The following is a 10,457-nucleotide window of genomic DNA, read 5'->3' as shown; positions in this document are numbered from 1 at the left end:
ATATACGATCAGATTATACATATATGAGATAATATATTCTCTTATGAAATTATTCTGGTCCCCTATAAACTAAATGGCATGTCTAAATTCCAAAAATTATTGTTATGCCTGTCTAACCAACGTCAGGAATTTGTCACGATTGAAGCGTTGGACAACACTCAATATTCCACAATTCGATTAGTCGTTTTATTCAGGTCATTTGACCTTGATATCCTAGTCAAAACTTCAACGAGAGTGACGGCTACAACACAATCTGCTATCGACAACATCACAAACAACCACACAATTTCGCAGTGTCTGTAGTGAGACAATTTCGCAGCTGTTTCAAACCACTATGCCCATAAGCCGTCATTAGTGGGGTACAATTCACAGGGAGTCAATCTAAGCAAACAGTAAGAGACATAAGGCCAGAAAACATTGCTCAACTCAACATTTACCTTTTTAAGGAAATATGGGATTTTCTAAATTCATTTCAACCCGTAGAGCAACAGTTTAAATTGTTTACTGACACTCTAAATTTCCGCCTTAACATTTGTTGCCCTAAAAAAACTTTTTTTAAACAACTGGGTCACAGCGGGCATTTTAGTTTCTAGATAGAAACTAAAAATTTAATCCGAAATTTACAAAAACACTTTAAACGAACAGTTCTTATTTGTTTTAAGAATAATAAAAAATATACAGGAAAGCGATCCAAGCTGCAAAAGCATATTATGTCTCAAAATCCATTCTCTCTTCCAAAAAAGTTATATAAAAAAAACTTGAGCGTTGGCTCCTGTCATTGAGGATGAGCTGCATCGAATTATTCAGCAGCTCCCAGCCAAAAAACCAAATGACCTCAATCTAATGTCCCCGTGGCTCATAAAAATATTGCAAGCATTTGAGACCATTAATTCAATTAGTAAACTAATCATTCCAAACAGGAGTTCCTCCTGAAAATTTTAAAGTTGTTACTATTTTCAAGAAGGACGACCCAGCTTTAATCACTAACTATCGGCCTGTCTCATTTATGCCAGTGCTGAGAAACATTTTGAAAAGGCTTTTCTTACTAGAATGCTTCAATTTTTAGACAAATGTAATTAGCTCTAATAAAATGAACAGTTTATATTCAGGAAGTGCAAATCGACAACAGACGCAGTCGTGAGTCTTGCCGATATGATTGTAGAGGGGATTGAATGTCGTAACCACACAATGAGTGTATTCTTAGACCTGTCCAAAGCATTCGACTGCATTGACCACAGTAACACTGCTTGACCAACTTGAGTCTCACGGCATTCGAGGTGTGCCTCTTATATGGCTTAGCTCGTTTCCAACTCAGAAATCCAAGTTGTCCTGATATCTAGTAAGTTGTCCAAACAAATAGAACTGAGTTACAGAGTCCCTCAGGGATTAATCCTCAGTCCTGTGCTTTTCCTGCTTTACGTCAACGACATAAAACCATCGCTTCTGCATGAAAAATTAACGCAGTTTGCTGACGATACTATTCTCCTAGGAATTCACTTTCATCGAGTTATGACTTGGGATGGGCATATTGATCATGTTTGCAGCAAAGTCTGCTCAGAATCTGTTCTGAGATCATTAGCCAAATACTGCCCTAGTCAGGTACCGATTACGGCGTATTACGGACAGATTTACTCCCCCCTCCCATCTGGCTTACGGACTGGTTCTTTGGGGAGCTTGCGCAAAATACACAGTTTCAAAGTGCATTCAGAATAAAAAAAATGATTCTAATAATCGCCAAAATCAAATTAAGGGAGTGCATGGAAGCTTTCAAGAAATTGCAGCTGTTGACTCTGCCGTGCCTCTACTATTTTTATGAGTAAATGCGACTTCACCAGAGGCCGAGACATACACGTGTATGAGGCACGTGGGAGAACAAACTATCGAACTTGGAGACACAGAACGATGGCTTTTAACGCCTGCCCTCGCAGGCGGGTGTTCATTTCCTCAACAGAAAAGGAGTCGAAAAGAAATTTTGCTTTACAAGAATAAGAGTTTCATTGGAGCAGAAATGTTAAATTATTCGGATATAATTTCGCTGCTCATCGAATCCTATTCTAAAAAAATTTCAATTTCCTCGAGGTAGTCCCGTGAACGTCCCTTTTTCATACATTGAAATCGAAATTTCAGGTTAGTTTTTTTATGGAAGCTTGCTAGTTGAATTTTGCTTGGGGTCAACTATTTTAAAAGCTAATCTCAAACTATTGTACGATAATAATTGCTTTCACAATAGAGATTGGTCAAGTCTTTTTTATTGATGGGGCGAATAGAGAACATGGCGTTTCGTCAGGGAGAGCAAGCAGTATTTGAAACTGATAAAACGTCATTGATGCAAATTTAAAACATCCAGTCACGATCCTTGGGGAATATTAATTTACACTTAAATTAGACACCTTAGTAGAAGAGAACAATTTCATACGTTCAAAAGAGTATTTATTCCCTATATTAAAGAACTGTCTCGATTTGTAAATATAGGAAAATAAGCTTAGTCCTGATCCCTCACACCAATGGAATTTATCTTGACCAACGACAGCGTTGACGAAATTCTTACTCAAATGAAGAAAAAGTTGTCCAATGTGATCTGATTTTCAGTAATTACTCTGCGCCGAGAAAAAACTGGTTTATACGAATAAATTAACCTTTTTATAAATCTTTGGTATAGTGGATACAAACGATATTGGTCTGAAATTATCATATTAACAATTATTGTTCTATTTTTATATCATATCAAGTAAAAGCTTCAGAAAACAATAAATTTTTCTGAAGCTACTGAATCATTCTCTGAATTTTAAAGTATGTCTTTAACACCTGGAGAATCTAGATGTTTCAAGATCTGTACTCGTATCACGCATTTTACTTCTTGCTTTGAGGTCTATAAAGGAATAGCGATTTGTTCACCATTTGCTGTTTTGTTCTGCCATGTGTGCGAGTTAATGTACTATTTCTAACGTCTGTGAACTAACTATTCAGTGCTCGTGCCAACCACGAAATATCAAACTAGTTCCCCATTAATATACCTGTATTCTACATGAAAGTCTACATCAAAATAAACTTATTTAAGAGCTTCTATTAACATCATGCGATTCTTGTCTTATTTTCCTGTACCTTTATTACATATTTAATAGATTCTGAGCAATTTTTAGTTATTCTTCTAAAACGTATTCCAGCTTTTATGAAGCGTGTAACCGGAAACAAGTAAATAAGGAAATAAGTTTCTTAAAATTCATTATTAAGTCCATACGTAAATATATTAGGAATTATCATCAAAGTTGCACATGAGGTTCCATTTGTTGCGAAACTAATAAGACCTTAAAATTCACTATTAAGTCCATACGTAAATATACTAGGAATTATCATCAAAGTTGCACATGAGGTTCCATTTGTTGCGAAACTAATAAGACCTTAAAATTCACTATTAAGTCCATACGTAAATATATTAGGAATTATCATCAAAGTTGCACATGAGGTTCCATTTGTTGCGAAACTAATAAGACCTTAGAATTCACTATTAAGTCCATACGTAAATATATTAGGAATTATCATCAAAGTTGCACATGAGGTTCCATTTGTTGCGAAACTAATAAGACCTTAAAATTCACTATTAAGTCCATACGTAAATATATTAGGAATTATCATCAAAGTTGCACATGAGGTTCCATTTGTTGCGAAACTAATAAGACCTTAGAATTCACTATTAAGTCCATACGTAAATATACTAGGAATTATCATCAAAGTTGCACATGAGGTTCCATTTGTTGCGAAACTAATAAGACCTTAAAATTCACTATTAAGTCCATACGTAAATATATTAGGAATTATCATCAAAGTTGCACATGAGGTTCCATTTGTTGCGAAACTAATAAGACCTTAAAATTCACTATTAAGTCCATACGTAAATATACTAGGAATTATCATCAAAGTTGCACATGAGGTTCCATTTGTTGCGAAACTAATAAGACCTTAAAATTCACTATTAAGTCCATACGTAAATATATTAGGAATTATCATCAAAGTTGCACATGAGGTTCCATTTGTTGCGAAACTAATAAGACCTTAAAATTCACTATTAAGTCCATACGTAAATATACTAGGAATTATCATCAAAGTTGCACATGAGGTTCCATTTGTTGCGAAACTAATAAGACCTTAAAATTCACTATTAAGTCCATATGTAAATATACTAGGAATTATCATCAAAGTTGCACATGAGGTTCCATTTGTTGCGAAACTAATAAGACCTTAGAATTCACTATTAAGTCCATACGTAAATATATTAGGAATTATCATCAAAGTTGCACATGAGGTTCCATTTGTTGCGAAACTAATAAGACCTTAAAATTCACTATTAAGTCCATACGTAAATATACTAGGAATTATCATCAAAGTTGCACATGAGGTTCCATTTGTTGCGAAACTAATAAGACCTTAAAATTCACTATTAAGTCCATACGTAAATATACTAGGAATTATCATCAAAGTTGCACATGAGGTTCCATTTGTTGCGAAACTAATAAAACCTTAAAATTCATTATTAATTCCATACGTAAATATACTAGGAATTATCATCAAAGTTGCACATGAGGTTCCATTTGTTGCGAAACTAATAAAACCTTAAAATTCATTATTAATTCCATACGTAAATATACTAGGAATTATCATCAAAGTTGCACATGAGGTTCCATTTGTTGCGAAACTAATAAGACCTTAAAATTCACTATTAAGTCCATACGTAAATATACTAGGAATTATCATCAAAGTTGCACATTAGGTTCCATTTGTTGCGAAACTAATAAGACCTTAAAATTCACTATTAAGTCCATACGTAAATATACTAGGAATTATCATCAAAGTTGCACATGAGGTTCCATTTGTTGCGAAACTAATAAGACCTTAAAATTCATTATTAAGTCCATACGTAAATATACTAGGAATTATCATCAAAGTTGCACATGAGGTTCCATTTGTTGCGAAACTAATAAGACCTTAAAATTCACTATTAAGTCCATACGTAAATATACTAGGAATTATCATCAAAGTTGCACATGAGGTTCCATTTGTTGCAAAACTAATAAGACCTTAAAATTCACTATTAAGTCCATACGTAAATATACTAGGAATTATCATCAAAGTTGCACATGAGGTTCCATTTGTTGCGAAACTAATAAAACCTTAAAATTCATTATTAATTCCATACGTAAATATACTAGGAATTATCATCAAAGTTGCACATGAGGTTCCATTTGTTGCGAAACTAATAAGACCTTAAAATTCATTATTAAGTCCATACGTAAATATACTAGGAATTATCATCAAAGTTGCACATTAGGTTCCATTTGTTGCGAAACTAATAAGACCTTAAAATTCACTATTAAGTCCATACGTAAATATACTAGGAATTATCATCAAAGTTGCACATGAGGTTCCATTTGTTGCGAAACTAATAAGACCTTAAAATAAACGAATTAATTAATGTAACAACGTTACATCACGTGTAACACAGAAATAAACGTTTGCAAGTAACAAACTGGAATGTCATGCAACAAAAACATGCAATGGTTTTAACATTTTTACCCTTTAGGAGATTTATAAGCACCGTACTTATCCGATGCTTATAAATCTCCTAAAGCTTAAAGCGCATGAAGTGATTAACATCATTACAATATAAGCTTGTCACATAAAGTCTATATAGTTTATATTTCCGCCATCAACTTCTTCGTAGTTTATACGATTTCATCATTAATATTACAATGATTTATGTTAATTAAAAAAGTAAATATTTTAAAAATAATTATCCTTGAATTTGAAGAGATCGTCGTTAAACTCTGCGATAGTTTTGTTTTGTATAATATAGTATCAGTAGTATATGATAAATATTGTGTATGATATCAAAACTTAAGCTCTTAGGAAATTCTTTAAGATATGAATTTTTTCTTAAGCTACAGTTTTACGCCACAATGATATGTCTCAGTTCATTAAAATATAATACTGGATAATACTGGGTGTCCGCAAGTTTTTACCTTAAACTCTGATTGGTTCATAATTTTCAAATCTTCTTTAGAAATAAGTAAATAAAATCTTCTGAGGAACATTAAAAATTTGACCATCTAGTGATACTTCGAATTATAGGTATTAGTTAGACAAAACCAACGTCATCATAACAACCAATTCCTAACTATTCTAACCCAAATGGGTATCGAATGAACAAAGGTAAAACTTTAACTTCAATTGTACGCTAGAGATCTCTAATTGTTTATATTTTTCTTCTTTTATGCAAAACTACCACGTAGTGGGTTTACTTTAAAACTATATTTTACAGGTCCCTACAAACCACCATTTTTTATAGGAGTATATTTGACAGTCGTCATTGTGTGAAACCTTATTTTCTAGGTATTGGCAAAAGAAAAAACTAACAAAATTTAGTGGTTTCTTAGTTAGCTCCATCCAAGTAGTGTCAAAATTGAAGTTCGAGTTTTACTTTTGTTCAAACGGCGTCTGTTTCCCTAAACATGCATTTCTATTATAAGAGAAGCCCGAAATTTCATTGCTTTCATCTAATCTAAAACATAAATTTGTTGTATTACTCGATAGATGTATCTTATTTAAAGTTTACGAGTTAGCTTCCATCCCTCCCCCTTATGGAAAAGAATTAGTAATTTTAGAATCTACCAGAAACGGCCTCGGCTTATGTTCTTATACATCCCTAAAGTAGGTTTAAGAACATCTCAACCATTCAGTTGTTAAGTAGTGGGGGTGTAATGGAGCATCCGGTATACTATCTTCGAATGAAAAATATCAATGCCGAAAGACACCATTAACTTACACCTATTTATAGAACATGATTTATAGTTTATATATATTCTAGTTAATCGACGTGCAATTCGAAATTCATTGACGTGTTGGACTATGTGTTGACTAGAGTACTTTGGTACAAACAAAACAAGTAATTCTTAGGTACTTTCCGTACTGGATAGAGCTGATGGAAGCATCCTAACATATATTGAAAGGAGTTAATTTAATTGACGGTTTCTTTGGTTCTCATCTTGTTGTTATTAAGTAGCATACTCCTATAAGGGAAGAAAAGGCCAACAAGAATAGGCACAATTAATACTCCACAGCAGTGGAGTATAAACCGATGATCTTTTGTCAAATGCCAAATGTTTGATACAGATAATTCTTATAGAAGGCTTTATAAGTTATGGAAATCTAGTTATGGAATATATATAGATACACGACTGCATCTAATCGCCAATAACGCACTACATCGATCAAATGCGAAATAAGGTAAGGAATCCTTGACTACAAATTGGAGTAGTCATCGTTTAAGGAAAAACCAAATGTTTTCCTGGATTATTTTTCCAAGATTGAGGAAAGAATCGAGTGTTTTCTTGGCGTATTTTGCCAATACGAGGAATTAAATAAAGTTATCTGCTTCAGTTAACAGAACTAAGGCACTTTTGTCCCCCAAAGGTGATATTGATAAACAGCAATTCTTGGGAAATCTCAGTATTTAACTAAAGAGTAAATCTCTGTTACTGCCTTATTTAAATTTTTACCTGAACACTTAAGTAAAATAAGTTTTTATTATGAAATCATTACTTATAACTAAACATTCTAAAATACCGGAATAAACCGTTATGAACATCGGTGTCAATACAACTGGAAATGAAAACTGATGTGCAGTAACTGGAAAAGAGTAAACTGCCCAGTTTTCAGAAAATGTTTGTTCCACTCCAGATAAAACAAACGCCAATAAATGATCATTATTGTTTTCATTGTTTGACGAGGAAAGTAAAGCTCTAAATTCGCCCTCGAAATTCGTTACTAGGTGCTTTATTTCAACGCGATAATTGGAAATCGCCGAGCTGTCCAACACAGCTCGCTATTCTGTCCAACACAGCTCTCTGAACTGTGTGTGGGCTGTCTTTGGATATTTGACAGAGATTGTGCTGGACATAGGAAATATTAACTAAAATTCTCTTTGCTTCTGTATAAGCTGTAATACCATGGTACCATCATAAACACACGCATATTCTCAATTATTTCACATCTATTAAAATCTATGTCTGTAATGATACATCATTTATCAAAATACTCAAATCATTGACAGGGTTCGGTGAATATGTTATCGTTCATACAACAATCAAGGTTCTGAACAACAACCCTATCTTTTGCAGCTCTCAATGCACAACTGGATAATCTTGTCCAAAGACTGTAGATCTCACTATGCTTAACGCGGCATTAGGAATCATTAAATCAAGGGTTCTCAAGGTATATTAGGCCCTTGAAGTGTGGTCCAGCTGAAGGGATCTTTTCCACTGTAGTGGATTCACCTATCTGCTTCATATCCTCAGTTGTTGAGACTTCAATGCATTTTTTCTGAATTAAAATATCATTTTTGATTTAATTACTGGTCACATATATCCCTATTTCTGAAGTATTGAGAATTTGTCTACTTCAGACAACTTTTTTTATCTCAGTACTACGTTTTCAAACTGATTGAAAGAACTAAATAGCTCAATAATATTATATAACTGAAATCTTACCTAATGATTTACTTAAGGGACATAATAAATCAGTAAAATTACTTGATAAAAATATATTTTTGAAAATTTTTAGCTCCTTTTTTTAGATAAATTTATATAACTTATAAAATATCGACAATTCAATCAATTTACTGTATTGATCTAAATTTACCACCATAATATGATTTATTATTTACTTTTTTTAATATTTTAACATTTGTAACATGAATAGAAGATATTGTAGAAGATATTATGCAATTGCAAAGTTTTTTTATTAATTATGTCTATAAATTTAAAAGAAATTAACAAATAAATTAGTTTTATTATTAATTTTTATTGCTTTTAAAATATATTTTTTAATTCTAGATTTTAATTCCAATACATTTAAGTAGAATATTACTATAATGAATGATTTTATTATCAAATAAAACTTCAGATTTGATCAAAATTTGGAGAAATTGACATTCTCAAATCACTATTACTTAACCACCCTATCAAACTAAGCGTGAATTAAAAATCGGTACTTTTCACAAAATTTTGAACAAAATTCATAATTACTTACCTATTATTAGAGCTAATCGAAATTGAATAGATTTTCATAGAATATGAAAAATGTTCAGCGAATGAAAAAACCTTATCAAATGTAGGTGAAGATGTCAATTCTACTAAAGAATACAGATCCGACACAATCTGAAAAAGGGGCGCATTTTTCTGAATTAGCATTTTTTAGCGTGCTAGAGAAAATATTCCGGGTTTTTTCATTTGTAAGTACAGTATCAAATCACGTTTGACGCTGAACAATGAAACTTGACGTAACCAGTGACTAAACCCCTTTTTTGTGCAAGGGATGTTCCTGATCTTTTAACGAATTTTGTGAAAGTTGTAGAACATCATTAGACTGTTTCCAGTTTGTAAAGGGGGAATAGTTTTGTGAAGGGCTCACCATCATTTCATGTCCACCGTATCGTCTATGTTCATTTCTAAGAAATTAAATTACCGATATTCAAATAAGATTCTACGTTAGTATTTTGTGGAGGCACAAGCTTTTAAAAAGTGAGTGTCAATTTAGCATTAACTGTCATAGTGAAAGCAAAATAGAGGGTTAGTTGTGCAAACACCGGGCGCGAGCGGCAATATTGTAGCTGCTATCATTTTGAAGTACTCAATATTGAAGGCGAACCATAAATAAAGTACTTAACGCCCTTAAAAGATAGGGTGCTCATGATCTTGACTGTTCAAAAAATCTTTTTGTGTAGCTATCCTGTGTGGGCTCTATCATTTTATGCTAGAGTAGTAATTATCATACACAATTAAACCACTTGTAGAGAAGTAGAGCATACAACCCACCCGTTATCTTACATTCGATAACAGATTTAACAAGTGATAAATAACTTTTATCTTGATAAATTATTTGTGGCATTGAAATGTAGTAAATATTAAAGTATTTAACTATAAACTTTCTGTTATTTAGACTTTCTACCGAATTTTATATTGTACTGTGTTCCTTTAGTTTCCGGGATAATACAGCATATATTTATGTTTTAATATATTTTATCTAGTTTAATTTTGCTTAACCTAGTTTTTTTAGACAGAATTAATCTAATTTAGTGTGTTTTGTTTCCAGCCTTTATCAGTAAAGTCCAAGTGACTACTATAATGGTTGTTAGTTATAGGCCATCATAAATGTGCAATGATTTTAATACCGTTCCAAAAAAATTTTGAAACATAATTGGAATTTTTAATCACAAAATTTTGAAATTTTGATCAAATTTGAACTTTATCGTGTTTAGTTCAGAAACAAGAATGCACTTCTTGAAGTAAAGAATTGTTATTTATTTATTATAGTGAACAAATAAAATAGTTACTAGTTAAATTCACTAATTAATAAAACTTACTAGTTTTGAAGTTATTGTCCAAAATATGTGTAAAAATTGGCAA

The sequence above is a fragment of the Homalodisca vitripennis genome, chromosome X (assembly GCF_021130785.1).
Source record: "Homalodisca vitripennis isolate AUS2020 chromosome X, UT_GWSS_2.1, whole genome shotgun sequence".
NCBI classification, from domain to species: Eukaryota; Metazoa; Arthropoda; class Insecta; order Hemiptera; family Cicadellidae; genus Homalodisca; species Homalodisca vitripennis.
This window is presented reverse-complemented; position numbering follows the sequence as displayed.